Source organism: Triticum aestivum, chromosome 5B (assembly GCF_018294505.1).
Source record: "Triticum aestivum cultivar Chinese Spring chromosome 5B, IWGSC CS RefSeq v2.1, whole genome shotgun sequence".
Taxonomy (NCBI): domain Eukaryota; kingdom Viridiplantae; phylum Streptophyta; class Magnoliopsida; order Poales; family Poaceae; genus Triticum; species Triticum aestivum.
The window spans coordinates 443,085,308-443,112,178 of record NC_057807.1 but is presented as its reverse complement, the minus strand read 5'-3'; the positions used below and the strand labels follow the sequence as shown (position 1 = coordinate 443,112,178).

Below are 26,871 nucleotides of genomic sequence, written 5' to 3'. Positions count from 1 at the left end.
ATTTATTCAATAGGCTCCGAGGAGCGAGATATTACAAACATGGGTCTCATGACCCAACAATCAGAGCATACAAGTCAAAGCACAAGCGGAAGCTATCATGTCTGAGTACAGACATCTATAAATGAAAAAGGCTGAGAAGCCTGACTATCTACCAGATCCTGCCGAGGGCACAAGATCGTAGCTGAGGTAACAAGCTAAACGTCGAAGTCCACGCGGAACTACTAGTGAGACTGAAGTCTCTCTGCAAAACATAAAATAGGCAAACGTGAGTACAAATGTACCCAGCAAGACTTACATCAGAACTAACTACATATGCATCATTATCAACAAAGGGGATGGTGGGGTTTAACTGCAGCAAGCCAGCTTTGACTCGGTGGCTATCCTGAACTACGACTGCAAGTAACTCTTTTGAGGTGGCGCACACGAGTCCACATATTCACCATACCAATACACCACTATGGATCCGCTCCCGTCTCCCTACGAGAACGCCATCCATAGCACTCACGCTTATCTTGCGTATTTTAGAGTATCCACTTTCACTTGTCTATGAACTGATATAAGCAACCCAGAAGTCCTTTACCGCGGACACGGCTATTCGAATAGATGATATTAACCCTGCAGGGGTGTACTTCTTCATACATGTTTCCACCACTTAGCGTCTGCACACGACATGTGCTCGGCAGACTTCAAGCGAAAGCCGACGTGGGTGTAGACCACGACCTACCTAAACACTCAAGTCTCTAGTCCAGGTTTATCGCCTATTCGGGTTCCATCCATGAGGAGATCCGGCCGGAGTTTCGCTCACAGCCCCAAACGATGTGAACAGGGTTCCGTGACACCAAACGGGCGCCCGGTTTACCCGGCCACGTGCCTACCGCATCACAGCCCACCCCTCCGGTCAGCGCTGTCCACGGCCTCCAGCATACTACAAACACCAGAAACTACTTGCAACTCCTGGACAGAGGACGAGGGTGAATAAGAAGTCGAGCGGGGTCATATTTCAGGGCCCAATGTGTGGTAGTAGCTGATCATGGATCACAAACACAGAACTCAGTTCCTGAGGACGGCTGCAATGAGACAACCCACCATGTACTCCTACATGGCCTCTCACCGCTACCTTTACCAAATCGTGTTCACACACTTAGCTCACACACAGTAGGACATGTTCACACACCTCTGATTCATCCCCGATGAATCAGACCTGACTCAACTCTAAGCAGTAGCAGGCATGACAAACAAGCATGAATGAGTAGGCACATCAGGGCTCAAACAACTCCTACTCATGCTAGTGGGTTTCATCTATTTACTGTGGCAATGACAGGTCATGCAGAGGATAAAGGGGTTCAGCTACCGCAGCAAGTAACAGATGAATCGATGTTGTCCTAATGCAGTAAAAGAGAGCAGGAGCGAGAGAGTGGGATTTTATCGGAATGAACAAGGGGGTTTTGCTTGCCTGGCACTTCTGAAGATAACATTGAGTCTTCATCAGTGTCAACGATCACATCGTCGGAACATCGTCTACCGGGAGGGAACAGATACCGGCAATAAAGAAGAAATACAATCAATGCAATGCACAATATGATGCATGCTCATGACATGGCAATATGAATGTGTTTTGAGCTAATGCAACTAGCAACAGATTAAATGAAGTTGGTTTGAATACAAGATTCAAATTCCAACTCCATATATGGTTATTTTAAATGCCCTTATTTGTTTTGTCCAAAACAGAGGACAAACATTGTTCAAACATGCATGAAAATGGTACAGATGGATTCCTTGAATTTTTCTGATAATTTTTCATATATAAATTATTTAATTTGGAGTTACGGTTGAATTTCTATGAATTTTAGAAGTTTATACCATTTTCTGGATTTTCTGATTTATTTTAAATCCAGAAAATCATTTAATGCGTCAGCATGACATCACCTTGACGTCATCAGGTCAACAGGGCAGGTTCAGGTCAAACCTGACCAGTGGGGTCCACTGGTCAGTGACTGGGGCTGATTAGTGTCGCTGACATGTGGGCCCAGTCAACAGCCACGTCGGCTTAGTCAAAGCTGACGCGTGGGCCCACTGATATTAGTTAAAACTAAACAGAAACTAATCTATGATTAATTAGATGGCGGGGCCCAGCTGTCAGTGTCACAGGGGTTAATTAGCAGGGTCATTAGCCCCTAACGACGACGTCACGTCAGCACGTCGGAGACCAGCCGACGGCGACCACAGAACACGGCGGGGGCACGCCGGACTTGCGCTAGAGGCGTCAGTTTGGCGCGCTGAGGGCACCAGGGGATGGCCCTAGCTCTCGCGCATCCAGAGGACCAAGTGGGAGGTCGTGGGGTCGCCGGAACTCATGCCGGCGACGAGCTTTGGCGGCGATGGTGTTCGGTGGTGCTCGGGCGCGTCGCTACGGAGCATCAGTGAGCAAATGGAGAGGCTGGCAGCACCTGCTAGACATGGGGAGCACTACGAGCAGTACAGTGAGGCCAGGGGAGCACGGGGGCTATGCGTGCAGCAGCAATGGCGGACGGTGGCTTCGGTGCTCGTGGGGAACGGCGCTACGGCACGGAGGAGAGCATGCTGAGTTAGGGGAGAAGGTCAGTGGCTCACGGCGATGACGAGGGGACGCTCGGCGAGGTCGGGGACGCTCTGGACGACGCGAATTTACGGCGGCGATCTCCGGGCACCGGATATGAAGACGACGACGCTCCGGTCGACTGGGGCCTCCTCTGGTCGCGTGCGTCGGTGTGCAGCTCCATGGGGTCGGGACGGAGCTCAGGGGTGTGGAGAGGGAGCGAGGGGGTGGCTGTGGCCGCGAGGGAGCTCGTCGGTGGCGGCGGCTCCGTTCGGTCCAGGCGGGAGAGAGGGAGCAGAGGAGGGAGGGTCGAGGGGGGAGAGTGAGCGAAACGGTCAGCGGGATCGGGACGGCCTGCGGGAGTCGTCCACGCGGCCAGGGGCTCGTCGGCAAGCAGGAGGTGGCCGCGCGGCCGTGCGCGTGCGAGCACGCAGCTGCTTCGGGGCGAGGGGAGGAAGACGACGGAGGGCTGCAGTGGTGGGCTGGGCCGGCTTCTGCTGGGCCACCAGGTGGGTGGGCCTCAGGTAAGCGTCGGGTAAGTTTTCTCTGCTCTGTCTTTTACTTATTGTTTTCTATTTTTTTCTGCAGCTTTGTGGCTTTATTAAAAATACTAAATCAATCCCAAAAATCATGCAACTGCTCATGACCACTGTTAGAAATATATCCTACAGTAAACATTTCAGTTTGGGATTATTTGAGCATTTAAAATATTTTATAGTATTTAAATGCCCAAATGCAAATAAGTAATGATTTAAATTCAAAGTCCCAAAAATAAATCCTTTTAAAATGTTCATCATTTTTGGTTTGGATCAAAACCCTTGCCAAAAATATTAAACATCTAAGGAGAGCATTTTGGAGCAATGAATGAGATTTTAGGGTTTTTGCCCTTCTTTTATTTAGGGTTTTGAGGCTTCCAATTTCCCTCAGTTCAAATTTCAGAATTTAAACATGATGCACACATGAAGCTAGCCTAGAGCATTACCAGAAGCTAGGGATGTGACAACTCACCCCCACTAAACAAGAATCTCGTCTCGAGATTCAAGCGTAGGGTAGGATGAAGGGGAAACGCAAACTAGTACAATCTTCACGATCCAGGTTGCACTTCAAATGAACGTTGTTTTGAACACCATCTTTGTCTTGTCGTCTTGCTCTGAGAACTCCAGCTAATCATGACAAGAAGAGGAAAGGAAAACTCTAGAAGGATCGGTCTTCTCGAAGGTCGAACAACTCAGGATTAACTCCCGGAATGTGACATAGCAACATCTCTCGAGCTGAGAGACGAAGCATACCTCTAGAGGGACGGAGTGGAGCAGGTGACGAGGTTCACTAGGTAGACAACAATTCCAGACTTAAGAATGTGGTGATCGGTTGTCAACATAGCGAGGAGTTGAATTGCCATGATACCACGACGAAACATCCTGGAGGAGGGTGATTCGTAGATTATTATCTTAAGTGGCAAAAAGAATTACCTTTGATATAGAGATCATTGAGACTCTCTATATCAGCCTAAGGCAAATCACAGCAATCGATTGGTGGGGGTCGGTAGAATGGCATACTCGAACTTGGATGATGTGGATTACCTTGTTGAAGACAACATAATGGATGAATTTCCTTATCACCGGAGATGGAAGAGACCCGTGGTAGAATGGCACATTGGCGGTGCAAGCTGGGAACAAAATGCAAATGCTGGGAATGATTCTAGTAACTGGGGAAGAACCCAACAATAGAGAGTGAATTCACTGTTTGAATAGGTCATAGCATTGCCGAGGAAACTGAGAGCAAACCCAGTTAGTGCCGATGATAACACGTAGCGCTTGTGCATGCTCTCAAGAACTTGAGCATTTCCATATTCATCAAGGTTTTACCAACATCCGTGTCAAGGGTCCGGTAACACAACTTACTACCATGATGGCTAATGATGGATGATGCAGACGCAAAGGAAGATAACACCTTCTCAGACTTCACCCTTGGCGGGGCGAAGGAAATAAAATCTGGATGATCGACCGAGAGACATTTAGCACTCCGCTTCTAATGTTCTCCTTGATGTACTAGCGTATCCCATTCCTTGAAATGGTCTGGTATCTAGAACATCAGGTAAAGGTCGTACTTCGGAAACACTAAAATCATAAGGCATAGCTAGGGGGTAAATCCTACGAAGTCCTTATGGGGAGGTGGCCAACTTCCTCAAACAAGATACTACAATAATAGGTCTTCCGGCTGGGTGTGTTGGCCACGACATCCACTTTACCGGTTATCGAGGGACCAATATTATAGTTCTTGGGAAATGTTCCAAACCATCATATCTGCCTGAGATTCAGATCTGGTTGGTGTCAGGATATTCCAGACTCATCGAGTCTAGGAAGAAAAATGAAAGTTTGCAACACAAATCGACGAGATGACGTTGCGAGATTCTCGGGGAATGAACTACGATAGTAAGCTCCAAAACATGAGCTGGTTCTGCTACAACATGTGAACACGATGTCCAAGACAAGCATGACCACAAAGTAGTCTTATAATAAAACACTACCGAGTTCAGGAGGGGGAACCATCATTAATGACATCGAAGTCTCCACGCGTGGAAGTCCAAAGAGTTCACCTTGGACAGACTCCTTTATCTTTGAACAACTCAATCAGTGGCTTGGTGTGCTAGGATATACATATAGAATGGAGGTTGCAAATCTCCAGACCACAGAATACTTCGCACGTATGCATGACTGACTTGGGATGATTCCAGAGGAAGCAAAACTAACTTTCTCAAATTCACGGCGGCAACTTTCACCAAATGCACGTGTATAAAAGGAAGTCACTCCTTTCATCAACAAATACTTCATGAGCTAGCATGAAGAAAATGCTTTCAAAAGTTTCCAACACTAGCTTAATGTCCAACAAAATCATGGAGGAGATAAGGATGTTGTCAATGGGCTCAACAACAATTCATCTGGGTTTCCTTTTAAAAGGAATTCCATAGTTAAGTGAACAAGTGATAGCATTGGTCAGGCCAAAGATGTAATGGTGTATGCTCAAGGGATCAACCACGAATAAGACAACATTACGAGCATCATTGGTACTGATTTGATTTGACGATAGCCCACACTCAAATCAAAGGATTGATAAGACAATAGGTCCAGCAACTGATCACAGGGACCAATCGATGAAGATATCATCTTTCTTCAACACACACTACACAAGATTATCCCTTTGGAACGAACTAAGTCAGGCAAGCTTTTATCCTCCAACTCTCCAAGTTGTTGTCTAGCTTAACCAACTAGCTCAGGGATATCTAACACGGATTCTTGGAGAGAAGGTGGTTCACAAGAAACCAACTTGATCACGAGCTCAACATAACGGTCAGGTGACGACCTGGTGATACTTCCGAGAAGATATTCAGAAAATCATGAACCACCGGTATGTTACTAAGCTCGAGAACAATCTCGCTTTTGAGGGCAAGACGATATGATCAAATGAGTGAGGACTTGACAAGATCCTAACTCATCAATCGAAGGGTGCACCGAAATAAGGACTAGGTAGCACGATCAGTCTTAGAAGGATGATTCAAAAACCAACACGCTGAGAATGAGGTTATCGTCCATTTAACTACCAAGCAACGAGGTTGCTGGGAGTATTGATTTCACACATCACAATTCATTTGTCGGTATTCCGGTTGCATCAACACGAGGGCCGAGGAATGACTAATGATGGTGAGAAGTATCACTACGTCAAAATTCATGAGAGTTGGTGCAGTTCTCATGACAATTCTGACATAAAGGGGGTAATACTCCAAGGTAGAACAAAACCAAAAGCTGGATTGGCATTTGATCTGCGGAATACAACTACTTTGACCCAATCCTAGATATGGATGAGGTACTGGAGTTTGTTTCTCCTAGTCATTCTGCGATAGAATGGCTTGACGGACCACAAGAGTAATAGACATCGATAAACGAACGCACGCATACTCTTGACTATCAATTGATAGACGAGGGTCAGAATGCAACTAAAGAGAACAACTCAAAGGAACATACGATTTTCTGAGTTGTGGATGCATGGTTTGGCATGTCGAACGAATTCAACATATTTCTTCCGGGCAATCCATGCGGAAAGGTAGAACTGGCAGAGCCACAATATATAATGGAGAACTCATAAAAAATAATCCTGTTGTGATATTTCAGTTCAACGAGGAACTTCTGCCATAAGTAGTTCATGGTATTTGGAAGAAGAAGATACCACGGACTTCAAGGACTATCGCAAAGGTTACTAATATCCTAAAGGCACTAGCAATTACTATCAACATGAAGTAGGTAGAGTGAATCTCGGGTTCAGAACCCAGGAGTAGAATACCTACTACTAAGTAGCATCACGGAATGCTTTCGAGGATAAAGGCCAGAATCATCACACTGGGACACCAATCATGGCTAAATTACTAGGTGATCCCCTAAGACACCTAGGGTCATAATACCAGCTCCAACATATATGTCAAAGCAATAAAGTACCTCAACTCACCGATTAGTGTGGTTAATCTGGCCCAAAGGAACATCGAAACGGGAGGAAGGAATTTGCAAATTGCATCAGATTGTATAGAAACCTGGGATGACTCGGACAGCATAACGGCTGTAAATGCTCAGAAAAGATTTGAGACATTCACAAAAATGGTGGCATAACCACTCAGAAGCACAATATCAAGGTTTCGAGATCAACAGTTAACATACAGAAGATAGTAGGAACTGAACTGAGGCTTGAATCAACAATCTTATAAGTCTACGGATTAGTAACACGTGATCCTGATAGAAAGAAGAGATAGCCTAGTTCTTAATCCCCGTAGGAAAGATAAGATGACTCAGATCAGAAGGGCATAAAGTATAAGGAGTAAAAAGAGCCTTACGTTCCATCCCACAATCAATTCCTTTATATAACTAAATAATTTCTAGACTCAACTTCGACCAGTTTGGCTTGGTAATCCTACAGGCAGTCAAGCTCTGATACCAACGCTGTCAGGACCCCGACTCAATGCCACATCGATCTAGCATGTAACACCTCATATCACTTTGCGGCCTCACGCACGGTATTCCCACGGGTGTCGCCTTACCTTAGCCCGGGACCGTTTGCGCCTTTTGGCACACGTATATGACAGTGTCGCTAGCATCCATATGATAAGGAGCCCGGGCTGACATGGCTAGTCGTAAACCCAAAGTGGCACAGACTTACAGGGACAGGCATCCATGACCCAGCATCGAACGTGTCGGTCATCAGCGAGTGAATCCAGGCTGTAGCACTGGGCTAGCAGGACTCCGGTGAACCGGGCTGTAGCGGGCTAACGGGACTCCGGTATTCATCGCGTGACATTTCCCCGAAGGGACAGACACAGGAACGAAGAAGGACACATGCCGGCCAGCCTAAGTGTTCCGGAGCAGTAGCAAGCTACCATGGCTCGGTGGAAACACTAGGAGACATTTCCCCGTAAGAGAGGCTACTAAAGATAAACAACTAGATGGTCAGATCCCACACATACCAAGCATTTCAATAACATACACACAATATGCTCGATATGTGCAAAGACAACATGGCATCACAACATGACTCTACGACTCAAATAATTTATTCAATAGGCTCCGAGGAGCGAGATATTACAAACATGGGTCTCATGACCCAACAATCAGAGCATACAAATCGAAGCACAAGCGGAAGCTATCATGTCTGGGTACAGACATCTATAACTGAAAAAGGATGAGAAGCCTGACTATCTACCAGATCCTGCCGGGGCACAAGATCGTAGCTGAGGTAACAAGCTAAACGTCGAAGTCCACGCGAAACTACTAGTGAGACCGAAGTCTCTCTGCAAAACATAAAATAGGCAAACGTGAGTACAAATGTACCCAGCAAGACTTACATCAGAACTAACTACATATGCATCATTATCAACAAAGGGGATGGTGGGGTTTAACTGCAGCAAGCCAGCTTTGACTCGGTGGCTATCCTGAACTACGACTGCAAGCAACTCTTTTGAGGTGGCGCACACGAGTCCACATATTCACCAACCAATACACCACTATGGATCCGCTCCCGTCTCCCTACGAGAACGCCATCCATAGCACTCACGCTTATCTTGCGTATTTTAGAGTATCCACTTTCACTTGTCTATGAACTGATATAAGCAACCCAGAAGTCCTTTACCGCGGACACGGCTATTCGAATAGATGATATTAACCCTGCAGGGGTGTACTTCTTCATACATGTTTCCACCACTTAGCGTCTGCACACGACATGTGCTCGGCAGACTTCAAGCGAAAGCCGACGTGGGTGTAGACCACGACCTACCTAAACACTCAAGTCTCTAGTCCAGGTTTATCGCCTATTCGGGTTCCATCCATGAGGAGATCCGGCCGGAGTTTCGCTCACAGCCCCAAACGATGTGAACAGGGTTCCGTGACACCAAACAGGCGCCCGGTTTACCCGGACACGTGCCTACCGCATCACAGCCCACCCCTCCGGTCAGCGCTGTCCACGGCCTCCAGCATACTACAAACACCAGAAACTACTTGCAACTCCTGGACAGAGGACGAGGGTGAATAAGAAGTCGAGCGGGGTCATATTTCAGGGCCCAATGTATGGTAGTAGCTGAATCATGGATCACAAACACAGAACTCAGTTCCTAAGGACGGCTTCAATGAGACAACCCACCATGTACTCCTACATGGCCTCTCACCGCTACCTTTACCAAATCGTGTTTACACACTTAGCTCACACACAGTAGGACATGTTCACACACCTCTGATTCATCCCCGATGAATCAGACCTGACTCAACTCTAAGCAGTAGCAGGCATGACAAACAAACATGAATGAGTAGGCACATCAGGGCTCAAACAACTCCTACTCATGCTAGTGGGTTTCATCTATTTACTGTGGCAATGACAGGTCATGCAGAGGATAAAAGGGGTTCAGCTACCGCAGCAAGTAACAAATGAATCGATGTTGTCCTAGTGCAGTAAAAGAGAGCAGGAGCGAGAGAGTGGGATTTTATCGGAATGAACAAGGGGGTTTTGCTTGCCTGGCACTTCTGAAGATAACATTGAGTCTTCATCAGTGTCAACGATCACAACGTCAGAACATCGTCTACCGGGAGGGAACAGATACCGGCAATAAAGAAGAAATACAATCAATGCAATGCACAATATGATGCATGCTCATGACATGGCAATATGAATGTGTTTTGAGCTAATGCAACTAGCAACAGATTAAATGAAGTTGGTTTGAATACAAGATTCAAATTCCAACTCCATATATGGTTATTTTAAATGCCCTTTATTTGTTTTGTCCAAAACAGAGGACAAACATTGTTCAAACATGCATGAAAATGGTACAGATGGATTCCTTGAATTTTTCTGATAATTTTTCATATATAAATTATTTAATTTGGAGTTACGGTTGAATTTCTATGAATTTTAGAAGTTTATACCATTTTCTGGATTTTCTGATTTATTTTAAATCCAGAAAATCATTTAATGCGTCAGCATGACATCACCTTGACGTCATCAGGTCAACAGGGCAGGTTCAGGTCAAACCTGACCAGTGGGGTCCACTGGTCAGTGACTGGGGCTGATTAGTGTCGCTGACATGTGGGCCCAGTCAACAGCCACGTCAGCTTAGTCAAAGCTGACGCGTGGGCCCACTGATATTAGTTAAAACTAAACAGAAACTAATCTATGATTAATTAGATGGCGGGGCCCAGCTGTCAGTGTCACAGGGGTTAATTAGCAGGGTCATTAGCCCCTAACGACGACGCCACGTCAGCACGTCGGAGACCAGCCGACGGCGACCACAGAACACGGCGGGGGCACGCCGGACTTGCGCTAGAGGCGTCAGTTTGGCGCGCTGAGGGCACCAGGGGATGGCCCTTGCTCTCGCGCATCCAGAGGACCAAGTGGGAGGTCGTGGGGTCGCCGGAACTCATGCCGGCGACGAGCTTTGGCGGCGATGGTGTTCGGTGGTGCTCGGGCGCGTCGCTACGGAGCATCAGTGAGCAAATGGGGAGGCTGGGCAGCACCTGCTAGACATGGGGAGCACTAAGAGCAGCACAGTGAGGCCAGGGGAGCACGGGGGCTATGCGTGCAGCAGCAATGGCGGACGGTGGCTTCGGTGCTCGTGGGGAACGGCGCTACGGCACGGAGGAGAGCATGCTGAGTTAGGGGAGAAGGTCAGTGGCTCACGGCGATGACGAGGGGACGCTCGGCGAGGTCGGGGACGCTCTGGACGACGCGAATTTACGGCGGCGATCTCCGGGCACCGGATATGAAGACGACGACGCTCCGGTGGACTGGGGCCTCCTCTGGTCGCGTGCGTCGGTGTGCAGCTCCATGGGGTCGGGACGGAGCTCAGGGGTGTGGAGAGGGAGCGAGGGGGTGGCTGTGGCCGCGAGGGAGCTCGTCAGTGGCGGCGGCTCCGTTCGGTCCAGGCGGGAGAGAGGGAGCAGAGGAGGGAGGGTCGAGGGGGGAGAGTGAGCGAAACGGTCAGCGGGATCGGGACGGCCTGCGGGAGTCGTCCACGCGGCCAGGGGCTCGTCGGCAAGCAGGAGGTGGCCGCGCGGCCGTGCGCGTGCGAGCACGCAGCTGCTTCGGGGCGAGGGGAGGAAGACGACGGAGGGCTGCAGTGGTGGGCTGGGCCGGCTTCTGCTGGGCCACCAGGTGGGTGGGCCTCAGGTAAGCGTCGGGTAAGTTTTCTCTGCTCTGTCTTTTACTTATTGTTTTCTATTTTTTTCTACAGCTTTGTGGTTTTATTAAAAATACTAAATCAATCCCAAAAATCATGCAACTGCTCATGACCACTGTTAGAAATATATCCTACAGTAAACATTTCAGTTTGGGATTATTTGAGCATTTAAAATATTTTATAGTATTTAAATGCCCAAATGCAAATAAGTAATGATTTAAATTCAAAGTCCCAAAAATAAATCCTTTTCAAATGTTCATCATTTTTGGTTTGGATCAAAACCCTTGCCAAAAATATTAAACATCTAAGGAGAGCATTTTGGAGCAATGAATGAGATTTTAGGGTTTTTGCCCTTCTTTTATTTAGGGTTTTGAGGCTTCCAATTTCCCTCAGTTCAAATTTCAGAATTTAAACATGATGCACACATGAAGCTAGCCTAGAGCATTACCAGAAGCTAGGGATGTGACACAATAATTCTCGTTGCATCATCTCATGATTGCAGCAAGAAATTTGAGTAAAAAAAACTTGGCAAGGGCTCTTTAACTGAGGTTTAGAAAGGAGTTCTTCCAGGCCGAGACAATAAGGCAGTTGCCATCAAAAATGGTTAAAGTAGAAAATTATAGACATGATGGGGCTTTCAAATAAGAAGCTGAAGTTATAAGTGTGGCTATCCATAGGAACTTACTATAATTGATAGGGTATTGCATGGCACAAGGGAGCGCTTCTTGGTTTAGAAACTAATATCACATTACCAGTAGATTTTTTTTCTTATATATTTTTCTATGCACATATCTTGTTGATGGCTTTTGCTCAGTTGAACTATTCAGTTCTATTAGTCTTTGGCAGACTGTGAATGATGAAATATAAATCTCTGATACCAATGAGACACAAAATAATAACAAGAAAGTCATTCCTGGATAATATTATTTCATTATAGTTTGCTTCGAACTATTGTCGAGAAAACCGATGAAATCACATAAATATGCGGGTATAAAACTAAATGAACCAACATTGGATTGGAAAGAAGAATGAAAATTGCTCTTGGCACTGCCCTTGGTTTGGAATACCTTCATGATAACTGTAACTCCCTAATTATCCATGGTGATATCAAGGCTGTCAATATCCTGCTCGATGGAAATTTTGAAGTTGTGCTAGGAGACTTTGGACTGCCAAAGTTGATGGACCAAGGGAAGGAAATAATGATGATAGAGATCTAGGGAACATTGGGCTACATGGCTCCAGAGTACATGAGAGACATCAACGAAAACTGACATATATGGATATGGTGTCTTGGTGTTAGAGATTGTGACGGAAAGGGTCTAGGCTTCCATGCTAATGTAAGATTCTCTATCCTATTTTTATTTTCAAGTGCTTGTGAAAACAAGAAAAATGATATTAATTTAGCTCATGAAATCGGAGTAGTAGAAGCAATTTTATGCCGAGTTTTTGCACGGGCTAGTTATTAATATTAACATTCATAAATTATTATAGATGTAGTTTGAGTTGAAGTTTTCCAAGAAAACAATGTATTAAATACTTTGTGATCTGACTAAAACGACAAATCAGGAGCCAAAAGTAAGAAAGAATTTATTCACATGATTTAGTTTGCACAATTTTAATTGATTTTAGTAGTATAATAATTATTAATTTGTCTGATAAAACTGAAAAAATGTCGACATGTACACATGAGATTAGGGATTATCACTTCAGAAGTTTCTTTCTGTGGAGAGTTTAGGGCTTTTGTTATGATAGTGGTTTAGTCCCGTATAAGGTCACTCCGAGTTTTATCTAAGTATGTTAAGAGTCCAAGTCTATTAGGAGTGCTTTTAAGAGTTTCTTACCTTTCAAGTCATTGTATATAATCATAGAGATTGTTATTTCGAAAATCAAGTAATGAATTAAACCCAAAGTAATCTGAGTCACAGTCTGCTTGTTGTTATCAATCCCTAACTTCGGGACGCCACACTATCTCCGATCGAGCACCATACAACCTGAGACCAGGGATGGAGGTTGTGTCATCCTCGAGTTCTAACACTTTATTTGTTAGAATAATAGTATATCTACTTAGGCGCCTTAGAGAACATGTGAAGTAGTGTTCTCTTTGTGGAAAAGGTCACCCAGAAAAATGAGTGAGATATTTTGAAATTTGTAGAGGCTAAAGAAAACTCTTTTAAAAATGATACGTTCATAGTTAAATTTTTGTCACATGCGTCCTAGATACTATACACCATGTTGCTGAAACAAATTCTTAGTTTTTGCTCATAAGATAATTTGTTAGACATGTTCTATTTCTACTCCGTACATTGGTGAATACACATAGTTTGCTAGACTGTCATGACCTCCAATACAGACTTTTGACGGCTTATTTTCAAATTTGTATGTTTGTACAAAATACTTAAAAAATGGATTTAGTTTTTCAGATTTATCATACAAATTAATAATTACTATGGTACTGAAATCAATTAAAATTGTGCAAGCTAAATCATGTAAATCAATTCTTTCTTACTTTTGGCTCCTGTTTTGTCATTTTGGTCGGATCGTAAAGTATTTAATACATTGTTTTCTTGGAAAAATTTGCTCGAACTACATCTGTAATAATTGATGAACGGTAATATTATATAACTAGCCTGTGTGGAAAAACTCAGCATGAAATTGCTTCTACTACTCAGATTTCACAAGCTAAATTAATATCATGTTCTCATGTTTACACAAGTACTTGTAAACAAAAATAAGATAGACAAGCTCACATTAACATGAAAGTCTGGACCCTTTCCCGTCACAATCTCTAACATCAAGAAACCATATCCATATATGTCAGTTCTCATTGATGTCTTTCCTGTACTCAGAGGCCATGTAGCCCACTGTTCCCTAGATCTCTGTCGTCACTATTTCCTTCCCTTGGTCCATTAACTTTTACAATCCAAAGTCTCCAAGCACAGCTTCAAAATTTCCATCAAGCAGGACATTGGTAGCCTTGATATCACCATGGATAATCGAGGGGTTGTAGTTATCATGAAGGTATTCCAAACCACGGGCAATGCCAAGAGCAATTTTCATTCTTCTTGTCCAATCCATGTTGGTTTATTTGGTTTTAAACGTGCATATTTATGCGATTTCATCGGTTTCCTTGACGATAGTTCAAAGCAGACTAATATGACATAATATTATCCTAGAACGACTTTTTTGTTATTATTTTGTGTTTCATACTAGTAAAGACAATTCAGTTATCTTTACTTTTGGTGGTGTCAGATATTCATAATTCATCATTCATAGAAGTAAGACATTGTGTCTGCCAAAGACTATCAAAACTTAATAGTTCAACTGAGGAAAAGCCATCAACGAGATATGTGCATAGAAATATATATAGGAAAATCCACTGGCAATGTGATATTACCATCTAAACTAGAAGAATGTCTCAAATTCTCCATGAAAGGATAAACCAAGAAGTGATCCCTTGGTGCCATGCAATACTCAATCACTTTTAGTAAGTTCCTCGGGACAGCCACACTTATAACTTAAGCTTCTCATTTGAAAGCCATATCATGTCCATGATTCTCTACTTTAGCCAATCGTTTGATGGCAATCACTTTATTGTCTTGGCCTGGAAGAACTCCTCTGTAAACCTTAGTGAAAGAGCCCTTTCCAAGATTTTTTAACTCAAATTTCTTGTTGCAATCATGAGATGATGCAATGAGAATTATTGTGCCGACCCAAGATCTGGCTTAGAGCATGCTCATCTTAAATTTAATTTACATGTTTATCATGTTCTTAGTTGGAAAAAAGCCTTTCTTTGTGGAATTCCACTACAATAGATGGAAATTATTTCGTGGTGAAAATTTCAATACGGTAAACATGCATGAACAAAAATAATTTACCCTAATCCAAACTAACCCGGAACATGAAAAAACAAATCACTCCAGCAAGGCATTCTTCGCAAGATTAGAGCACAAATATCAACAAGTAGAACTATTGCTCCACCAATACTTCCGAGAACCACCTTTGTGGTGGATTTTCTTGATCCACCTGTTAATAAATGTTAAATATGAAATGCAAGCAGGTGTTTTTCAATCCGAATGTTAGGTTCCATATAGATTGTCATGTCGGTTTATGTATTACTTGTATTGTTGATGTTTTCTTTTCATGACATTAAGTGTGAACCACAATTTAAGTGGTTGACGGTATATCTAGAACCACATGATTACACTTATTGTGTTAATTGAAGGAGTGCATAAAATTCCTTATAAAATGTAATATGGGGATTGTATAGAGGTTGTGTCAACTAATTCGGATTGGAGGGATTATTATAGTTCAGGTAGGCCATACTTTTATAGGGACACATGTAGTTGTTCATGTATTTCACCACTAAGATTGTTCTATGCCAGATTGTTACAAAACACAAAACATAGATCATCACATAATTGAGTTCAAATGGTCTTATTCGCTTATTAAAATGAATACAAGGCTTGCAATGACAACAATAATATTCGATTAGTTTTCTGCTTATAACAACATGGAAAGGAAAACTTACATGGAATTCAAAGATGTAATATTTGACAAAGAGATTAGAATATTTCCACTTAGAAGATTTTGGCCCAGATCCCTATTGAAGTTACCACACCCTTATGTTTGTTAGTGTACCGTAATACTAAGAGATAACACAAGTCAGTCTGGCTTATAGATTTTGCAGTTCTGAAAGGCGGCCAAGAGAATCGGATATTGAGCCATTGAATTGATTATTTTCAAGTTTAAAATTTGCCAGACTTGAAAGATTCCCAATCTCCTATGGTATTTCTTCAGTTATATTGTTATCATCTAAAAACCTGAAATGAAGATATGTGACAATAACGATAGCTGAACCATTTTTAATGGATATCTATCTGTACATCATTTTCATGAGGAACAAATCATAGATTTCATAACTAATTAATGCTTTATCTTACAACCATTATAGTGTTGTCAACTTTGCAATGCTGGGCGATAAGACTTCATGTAACCCTACGAGCTCAAGCTTCTACAAATAAAGAAACGAGAAGCTAATTAAGCCAATAGTCTTGTGAACACATAGGTACGTGCTATTACAAACTTGTCAAGTGATTACATCATCTTGATTATTTTTGTCACGACTATTTTCTTTCTCAGATTGCTGATCCAGGGTCCTCCTGCCGATTCCAATGCTGACTTGAATCCTGTTAGGAGTTGATCAAGATAATCCACGTGTTGTGATGCAATCGAGAGAACGTGCTATGTACTGCTGTACATACACCAATAATGCATTCACTTTCACGCTTCTCTGGTCAGCTCATATGTGGTTATCGAAGAAGGAAAACTTCTTGAGAAGGACTCTAATTGCTATGGACCAAGAGATTTCAGATGCTTATTACTATTGTATATGTTGCCGTTGTCATTGGACTTGCTATTCCTGTAAGAGGTACATTGGAATCGCTGTTCATCTAGAGGAGTCAGTGCCAAATCTACGTTGGAATAATGCAATGTTAATGATTGGAGGTGATGTTTTTTTCTTCCATGCCTAAATTGTCTTTAGTATATGTCCATATAAATAAAATTGCTGTGTTCCAATTATTGAATCTTCGATGAAGTGGTTGTTTAATTCATATATATCACAATTGTTAAATTAATTAGTTTTTTTAGCTATATTATAGTTCGAGCTGAGAGCTTCTTAGAATTTTTACTGCTGCTAATTTGCACCTCTACTAGATTCATTTTTTCACATGAGTTAGTTTAGAGCAGGGTATTTCGCAAATGAGTTTACATAACTTTTATATCTGAGAGTGGATATGTTTTGTGTGCTAGATGGATTGACTCCTACCAAAGACTGATCCCAAGTAGAACTACAACCTGTCCATGGATTACCTGCAGGCCTGCATTCTAAGTTTCTAACCAACAACATTGGGCAGTGAGCGGGAGGGGCGACCAGCGACCAGCGAACGTGTGGGTGGTGCAACCGCACAAGAGGTGACGGGGAGCCGACGGAGACTGCCAGTGGTGAGCAGGTGGTGGCGTCGTGGAGCGGTCGGCACCAGCGGCGAGCAGGCAATCACCGCGACGGGCGAGCAGACAGGGCGAGTAGGTGCCACGAACCGCACCTCAATTGGAATACAGTAAAGAATTGATATGAGTATGATGCATGCGTGTGGCCATCAACTGAAATTTTGTGTTCCGTGCGCTTGTGTTTGCAGCCAGGGCCGGTCCTGAGAATTCGGGGGCCCAGGGCGAAACTACAATTCGGGGCCTCTCGGGCCCTTAATATAAATGTCTAATTGATAATCATCATATGAAGATATAATTTGTGTCAAAGAAAATAATTAAGTGCGTCCAAAATGATTGTACATATCACATAATGTATTACCTATTACCTTCAAAAAAAGATCTCCTAACATTATGAGATGCAAAATCACTAATGATAGTATCAATATCAATTTCATCAAGCAATTTTTTCTCAATGCATAAAGTTGTCAAGCCATTTAACCTCTTTTGCAACGTTGTAGATCTCAGGTAGTTCTTCAACAATTTCGAATTTTGAAAAACTTTCTTTCAGTAACATGCATAGTAAAGAAAATCCGATATGCAACAGAAATAAATATGGGCTCATGATCACTTGGACACTCACATTGCTATAATGCATGTTGACGTCAACATTGCCTTCCATTGGAGTATGACCATCATCTTCCTGATTGCAATTAGTTTTGGTCACCCGCAAGAACTATTACCAACTCGTCGGGATTTCTTGGAGTGCTTGTATCGCTCTTACAATATATTTAGAAAGAGATCCTCTTAATTCTTCTATCTCCTCATCTGCCTCCTTCTTCCTTTTTCTTTTATCACATCCAGATGCATACTTTCTACCCGAACTCGACATGACCCTGTTGAAATTTAAAAGGAACAAATTAGCTTATAAAATTAGCACAAAGCTAATGACAATCTGCTAGGGCATAGTATAGTACCTTCTCTCCGTAATCTAATGTGGCTACAAGCGCGCAATGATTCGAGCGCCCTAACAACAATTCCCTGTTAACATGTTCAATCGATCGACAAGGTGGGAACCAGGACTGAAACTAAAAGAAAGGAAGAAGAACATGCGAAGGAAGAGGGCGCGACGAGACGTACCTGCCACAGTCGTCGCATTGTTCACGAGGAGGCAGAGTCAAAGAGGATTAGACGAACAGGAACGGTGGAACAACCAAAAGGGCAGGAACAACCGATCCGAAGTTACAGGAAATCGTGATTAGTGAATCGAACGATCCCTTTTCCTCTCGGGTCTCCACGTACGTGTAAACATGGGCCAGGCCCATCATATCTTTTTTAGTTTCTTATAGGCTAGCACACCAGAGGCTGAGCGTGTCTCAAAAAAAAAAAACCAGAGGCTGAGCGAGGCGTTCAGATTGGCTTCAATTTTTTTCAACCGAAGACCTGCATGCCTGTACGTAAAAAGTATATGTACCTTGGAGGGCCCCCCTGACTTTTGGGGGCCCGGGGCGGCCGCCCCGTTCGCCCTGCCCCAGGACCGGCCCTGTTTGCAGCCAGCCAAATCAATCAGCCAAGGGCTACTATGTGCGCGGGTGTGTTAGTAATGGGTATCTTTGAAGATCATTTCTCAACTCGGCAGACCTTGTAATGAGTAGAGACTAAAAAGACGATGCCACAGTAGCATGACAGACCTTGTAAGTGCCACGAACAACATGATATTCTTCTTTCTACTTTAATTTCTTGATTTGAAAAACAATTTGCTTTGTACGTGTAGGAACATAGCGGCCGGGCAAACGAAACTTCGGCATCTTGATCGATCAAGCGAAGGTTTTAAGCGTACATACAAGTAACTTTGCAATCAAGTGCTGTTTTTTTTTTCAGTTTCGCTAATTGCATCTAAGGGCTACAAGATCCCATGCGCTAGCCAACGTCAAGGTTCATATTCATTTTTATTGTATAGATGGAACGAGTCTATACATGGACACAAGACAGTACTCATGTAATACGCGGACACTTGCAACACGCCATTGCTAAATTAATCTCTACCATACTTGTCCATAACATCCATTGAGGTAAGGTTGTTTCAGTTTAATTTAGCAACACTTTGCATGGTCTAGATAGCTAAGGTTCTAAATAAGCTATTTCATCATTTCAAAATGATTTTGTGAAGCTTTTGTTCCCATCTATAAGATCAATCACCCATTTCTCTTTATTTTTTCCTTTCCGAGGTCAGCTATTTAAATGATAATCCATTGAACTCAAATATGCCCTCCTCTCTGGCGACACGGGGCGCGACTCCCATGCGGCTTCCCCCCACGCGGCTTGCCCCCATCCCCCTTCTCGTCGCGCCACCGCCGGCGAAGCCCGGCGGGCTCCAATGACGGCAGCGGCGGGGCGGTTCCATGGGCAGCCCCCGCCCAGTTCTCCCGGCCTCCATGGCATGGCGGCGACCCGCGATGCGAACTCCCAATCTGGGGGCTTTGGCGGCGGGGTGTGGTGGTGGTCCTTTGGTGGGCGGCTGGCAAGGGCTGGCGACGCCGAGGTGCTCAGGCGCTGGCGGGGCGGGGCTGTGGCGGCAGGGGCTGGCGGCCCAAATCTGGGTGTTGTGAGCCTGTTGCTGCCTCCGTGGCCGTCCTTGCCGCGGTCGGTGCAGCAACTACCGCTTCCGGCATGTGTGGCGGTGGTGGATGGCATGGTATTTCGGTGGAAGCTTTAGTCCGAGAGCAGGTCCGCTCCATCCTCAAGCTATGTGTGTGCAGGATGCCCAAAGGGCTGGACTTTCCCCAGCTTTGCGCGCCGTTGAGGGATGATCCATTGGCAGGGGTGCCACGACATCGTCCCTGCCTCCCGTTTGGTGACGGTGTGCTACCGGGGAGCTCGCCTTTGCCCGGGAGGGGCATGGCGGGGCGGTGGCACTACTAGGAAAAGGCCTACTAATGGCGCACCAGTTTTGCCTACTAATGGCGCACTACTGATGCGCTATTACTATCACGCCACTAGTATTTTTACTAACATTTTTTTAAAAAAAATTCAGAATTTTTTTTTAAATTTTTTTTTGCTTTTTTCTTAATCTCGGGTCAATATGCTTAAACTCAAGTCAAATCGCACTCCGTGGTCAAACTTCCCGAAAGGTCACCCATCCTCACACTACTCCAACCCAAGCACGCTTAACTTCAAAGTTCTATCCAACCCTAGCAACAACTCACTTCACAAGCACTTGTTGATATATCTAGCATATCAATCCTATTATACCTTGTTGATGTCTAGGACTTTGTTCATGTTCATGACTATGATGAAATCTTGAAAAATATTTCAAACTTCCCGGTCATATTACGTTTCATTTTTTGAAAAACAATTCAAAAAAAAAATTCAAAACCAATTTTTTTCTATTACTAGCGGCGCACCACATCCGTGGTGCGCCACTAGTAAGTTTGAATTTTTTTGCCTCTAGATCTTGAAAGCCCCGTAACTTTTTTTCTGTTAGGTTTTTGGGGATTTTGAAAATGTTTAACGGGGTTCCCCTTGTTAAATTCGGATGTAACTTTTTGAGTAGTTGATTTTTCATATAATTTTTTTAATCCGAGTTCGTATGCAAAAGTTATGGCCATTTTACAAATTTCCAGAGAGATTTTGCAAATGAATTCGAAATTCATATTTGTAAATTTTCCCAACAACTAGATCACATATCACATGGGAAACTTATTTTTTTTTATTTTTTTGACATTTTTATCATTTTCTTTTATTTTTTTTTAAAACTGAAAAGGCGGTGGGGGGGGGGGGGGGTGCATTCGGGAACTTTTGGGCCAAGTTAGTAATGGCGCACCGTGGGGTGGTGCGCCATTACTAGTTTCAAGGAAAACCTTAATTCTTGGATCAGGCGGTGGCGGCACTTCGGTGTCGCTCCCTTCTTGAAAGTGCCGCATCCTACACGACTTCGTTCAATGCAATCCCCTCCACGAGCCTTCGTTCCTATTTGTCCATAAGGACCAAGCAAGAGCAGTGAACACATTCCAAGTTAATTTGCAATTGCTGCCCTGGGTTCCCGTCACAAGAGAGTGAAAATCCACAAAGCTGGACGGCTTCCATGCATGATGCCTCGATTGCTTCACAAACAACACTCCAGACAAATTGTGCCACTACACACTGAATCAAGATGAGGTCACAGGTCTCATCTTGTCCGCACAACACACATTTACCATTGTCCGTCCTATACTGTTTGAGGATCTGATCCCCGCTAGGGACGCGGTCTCGAGTGATCCGCCAAAGGAAAATCTTGATTTTAGCCGGAATACGCGCTTTCCAAATAATTATAGTTTCACATACTCCAAAATTCTTGAAGATTTTTTGTATAATGCCTGCTGCGAAATCATGTCCGTCGAAGATGCGCCTCCCTACCAGTACGCCGACCAACCCGTCCCATTCGGCCAGGTCTAACGGACCAAATGAGCGTTTAAAAACGAAGAGAATATCACATGGAGATCAAGTTTCGGTAGAAACCACATGGAATCAACGTTTGGAAGTTTCGAAAAATCTCAAAAAAGAAAACGGGATCTTAGTGTGATGTTCTATTAGTACTACTTGAAAATCATGAGTTCAAACAAATTACCATTTACGACTGAGGAGAAAACAAAATCAATATTGAATAATGCCGAAGAGTAAACGTTACTACTCATCACTGAATTTCTTCTTTTCATAGCTCGTAAATGGTAATGTGTTTGAACATAGCATAGAACATCACCCTCTTAACATCCTGAATTATTTTTCAGATTTCTTTGAAATTTACACACATGATTTCTCTGTAGTTTTCTTTGAAACTTGGGTTTTATGTGATATTCTCTCTTGAAACAGAAAGCCCATTTCCACCCTCCCCCTCCTCAGGGCCGCCTCCTCCTCCCAACCCTAGCCACCTCCTCCTCCCAACCCTAGCCGCCCCTCATCCTCACCCCCTCCCCTCCTCCCTCCCTCGCCGCCGCCTGAGGCAGCCGTCGGGCAAGCCCGGGACGCCAAGGATGGTGGCGTCGGGGCCTCTGTTGCCCTGCTCCCGTGTGGGGAACCCCGAATCTGGAGCGACGGCTTCATTGGCAAGGCACGGCCGACTAACAGCCGTTCGGGTGGTGGATCCGGTGTCCCGGCCGAGCGGGCGGCGGGGTCCGGTGGTCGTTGGCGGCCAGCAGCGGCTTCTGCGGTGGTAGGTGTGCGTGATCTGGCGCGTCCCTTCCTCCCCTGTTCGGCGTGCAGGCCAGCCTGGTCGGGCCGCGCTTCCTCTTGGTCGCCGGTTCTGTACAGGAGGTGCTGTTGGTGGCGGAGATCTAGTTCGGGTGAAATCCCTGGCCGGCCATGACCGGCCGCGCCAACGGCGACGCCTAGGGCACCGTTTCCCTTCTTGCAGGCGTCGGTATGGACTGATCTCCTCACTTCACCTTCCCCTAGGTTTTACGGGCGAAAGCCCTAACTCTGTTTGAAGGAAATATGCCCTAGAGGCAATAATAAAGTTATTATTTATTTCCTTATAATCATGATAAATGTTTATTATTCATGCTAGAATTGTATTTACCGGAAACATAATACATGTGTGAATACATAGACAAACAAAGTGTCACTAGTATGCCTCTACTTGACTAGCTCGTTAATCAAAGATGGTTATGTTTCCTAACCATGAACAATGAGTTGTTATTTGATTAACGAGGTCACATCATTAGTAGAATGATCTGATTGACATGACCCATTCCATTAGCTTAGCACCCGATCGTTTAGTATGTTGCTATTGCTTTCTTCATGACTTATACATGTTCCTATGACTATGAGATTATGCAACTCCCGTTTACCGGAGGAACACTTTGGGTACTACCAAACGTCACAACGTAACTGGGTGATTATAAAGGAGTACTACAGGTGTCTCCAATGGTCGATGTTGGGTTGGCGTATTTCGAGATTAGGATTTGTCACTCCGATTGTCGGAGAGGTATCTCTGGGCCCTCTCGGTAATACACATCACATAAGCCTTGCAAGCATTACAACTAATATGTTAGTTGTGAGATGATGTATTACGGAACGAGTAAAGAGACTTGCCAGTAACGAGATTGAACTAGGTATTGGATACCGACGATCGAATCTCGGGCAAGTAACATACCGATGACAAAGGGAACAACGTATGTTGTTATGCGTTCTGACCGATAAAGATCTTCGTAGAATATGTAGGAGCCAATATGGGCATCCAGGTCCCGCTATTGGTTATTGACCGGAGACGTGTCTCGGTCATGTCTACATTGTTCTCGAACCCGTAGGGTCCGCACGCTTAAGGTTACGATGACAGTTATATTATGAGTTTATGCATTTTGATGTACCTAAGGTTGTTCGGAGTCCCGGATGTGACCACGGACATGACGAGGAGTCTCGAAATGGTCGAGACATAAAGATTGATATATTGGAAGCCTATGTTTGGACATCGGAAGTGTTCCGGGTGAAATCGGGATTTTACCGGGTTACCGGGAGGTTACCGGAACCCCCCGGGAGCCATATGGGCCTTCATGGGCCTTAGTGGAAAGGAGAAAGGGGCAGCCCAAGGGGGCTGCGCGCCTCCCCCTTCCCCTAGTCCTATTAGGACTAGGAGAGGTGGCCGGCCACCCCTCTCCCTCTTTCCCCCTTGGGAATCCTAGTTGGAATAGGATTGGGGGGGGGGAGTCCTACTCCCGGTAGGAGTAGGACTCCTCCTGCACCTCTCTCTCTTGGCCGGCGCCCCCTCCCCCCTTGGCTCCTTTATATACTGAGGTAGAGGCACCCCAAAGACACACAAGTTGACACAAGTTGATCCACGTGATCTATTCCTTTGCCGTGTGCGGTGCCCCCTGCCACCATATTCCTCGATAATACTGTAGCGGAGTTTAGGCGAAGCCCTGCTGCTGTAGTTCATCAAGATCGTCACCACGCCGTCGTGCTGACGGAACTCTTCCCCGACACTTTGCTGGATCGGAGTCCGGGGATCGTCATCGAGCTGAACATGTGCTCGAACTCGGAGGTGCCGTAGTTTCGGTGCTTGATCGGTTGGATCGAGAAGACGTACGACTACTTCCTCTACGTCGTGTCATCGCTTCCGCAGTCGGTCTGCGTTGGGTACGTAGACAATACTCTCCCCTCGTTGCTATGCATCACATGATCTTGCGTGTGCGTAGGAAAATTTTGAAATTACTACGAAACCCTTCAGTGGCATCCGAGCCTAGGTTATTTATGTTGATGTTATATGCACGAGTAGAACACAAGTGAGTTGTGGACGATACAAGTCATACTGCCTACCAGCATGTCATACTTTGGTTTGGCGGTATTGTTGGACGAGACGACCCGGACCAACCTTACGCGTACGCTTACGCGAGACCGGTTCCCTCGACGTGCTTTGCACATAGATGGCTTGCGGGCGACTGTCTCTCCAACTTTAGTTGAACCGAGTGTGGCTACGCCCGGACCTTGCGAAGGTTAAAACGGAGTCTATTTGACAAACTATCGTTGTGGTTTTGATGCGTAGGTGAGATTGGTTCTTACTTAAGCCCGTAGCAGCCACGTAAAACATGCAACAACAAAGTAGAGGACGTCTAACTTGTTTTTGCAGGGCATGTTGTGATGTGATATGGTCAAGGCATGATGCTGAATTTTATTGTATGAGATGATCATGTTTTGTAACCAAGTTATCGGCAACTGGCAGGAGCCATATGGTTGTCGCTTTATTGTATGCAATGCAATCGCGATGTAATGCTTTACTTTATTACTAAACGCTAGTGATAGTCGTGAAAGCATAAGATTGGCGAGACGACAACGATGCTACGATGGAGATCAAGGTGTCGCGCCGGTGACGATGGTGATCATGATGGTGCTTCGGAGATGGAGATCACAAGCACAAGATGATGATGGCCATATCATATCACTTATATTGATTGCATGTGATGTTTATCTTTTTATGCATCTTATCTTGCTTTGATTGACGGTAGCATTATAAGATGATCTCTCACTAAATTATCAAGAAGTGTTCTCCCTGAGTATGCACCGTTGCGAAAGTTCTTCGTGCTGAGACACCACGTGATGATCGGGTGTGATAGGCTCTATGTTCAAATACAACGGGTGCAAAACAGTTGCGCACGCAGAATACTCAGGTTAAACTTGACGAGCCTAGCATATGCAGATATGGCCTCGGAACACGGAGACCGAAAGGTCGAGCGTGAATCATATAGTAGATATGATCAACATAATGATGTTCACCGATGAAACTACTCCATCTCACGTGATGATCGGACATGGTTTAGTTGATTTGGATCGCGTGATCACTTAGAGGATTAGAGGGATGTCTATCTAAGTGGGAGTTCTTTAGTAATATGATTAATTGAACTTAAAATTTATCATGAACTTAGTCCCTGAAAGTATCTTGCTTGTTTATGTTGATTGTAGATAGATGGCTCGTGCTGTTGTTCCGTTGAATTTTAATGCGTTCCTTGAGAAAGCAAAGTTGAAAGATGATGGTAGCAATTACACGGACTGGGTCCGTAACTTGAGGATTATCCTCATTGCTGCACAGAAGAATTACGTCCTGGAAGCACCGCTGGGTGCCAGGCCTGCTGCTGGAGCAACACCAGATGTTGTGAACATCTGGCAGAGCAAAGCTGATGACTACTTGATAGTTCAGTGTGCCATGCTTTACGGCTTAGAATCGGGACTTCAACGACGTTTTGAACGTCATGGAGCATATGAGATGTTCCAGGAGTTGAAGTTAATATTTCAAGCAAATGCCCGAATTGAGAGATATGAAGTCTCCAATAAGTTCTATAGCTGCAAGATGGAGGAGAACAGTTCTGTCAGTGAGCATATACTCAAAATGTCTGGGTATAATAATCACTTGATTCAATTGGGAGTTAATCTTCCGGATGATTGCGTCATTGACAGAATTCTCCAATCACTGCCACCAAGCTACAAGAGCTTCGTGATGAACTATAATATGCAAGGGATGAACAAGACTATTCCCGAGCTCTTCGCAATGCTGAAAGCTGCGGAGGTAGAAATCAAAAAGGAGCATCAAGTGTTGATGGTTAACAAAACCACTAGTTTCAAGAAAAAGGGCAAAGGAAAGAAGAAAGGGAACTTCAAGAAGAACAGCAAGCCAGTTGCTGCTCAAGAGAAGAAACCCAAGACTGGACCTAAGCCTGAAACTGAGTGCTTCTACTGCAAGCAGACTGGTCACTGGAAGCGGAACTGCCCCAAGTATTTGGCGGATAAGAAGGATGGCAAGGTGAACAAAGGTATATGTGATATGCATGTTATTGATGTGTACCTTACCAATGCTCGCAGTAGCACCTGGGTATTTGATACTGGTTCTGTTGCTAATATTTGCAACTTGAAACAGGGGCTACGGATTAAGCGAAGATTGGCTAAGGACGAGGTGACGATGCGCGTGGGAAACGGTTCCAAAGTCAATGTGATCGCAGTCGGCACGCTACCTCTACATCTACCTTCGGGATTAATATTAGACCTAAGTAATTGTTATTTGGTGCCAGCGTTGAGCATGAACATTATATCTGGATCTTGTTTAATGCGAGACGGTTATTCATTTAAATCAGAGAATAATGGTTGTTCTATT

At 44.5% G+C, this 26,871-nt stretch overlaps 1 long non-coding RNA gene across 2 annotated transcripts in view; it reads left to right on the top strand.

Moving 5' to 3' along the window:
• Positions 1–17,556, top strand: part of LOC123112345 (uncharacterized) — a 31,113-nt gene extending 13,557 nt beyond the window's left edge. Inside the window, exons 4-6 of one of the 2 annotated variants that reach the window (XR_006455387.1) lie at positions 16,225–16,338; positions 16,413–16,778; positions 17,151–17,549. This is a non-coding gene — a long non-coding RNA (uncharacterized lncRNA). Of the gene's footprint in view, positions 1–16,224; positions 16,339–16,412 lie in introns of both variants that reach the window. The other variant, XR_006455385.1, reaches the window with a different exon arrangement.
• The last annotated feature ends 9,315 nt before the right edge of the window (positions 17,557–26,871 follow it).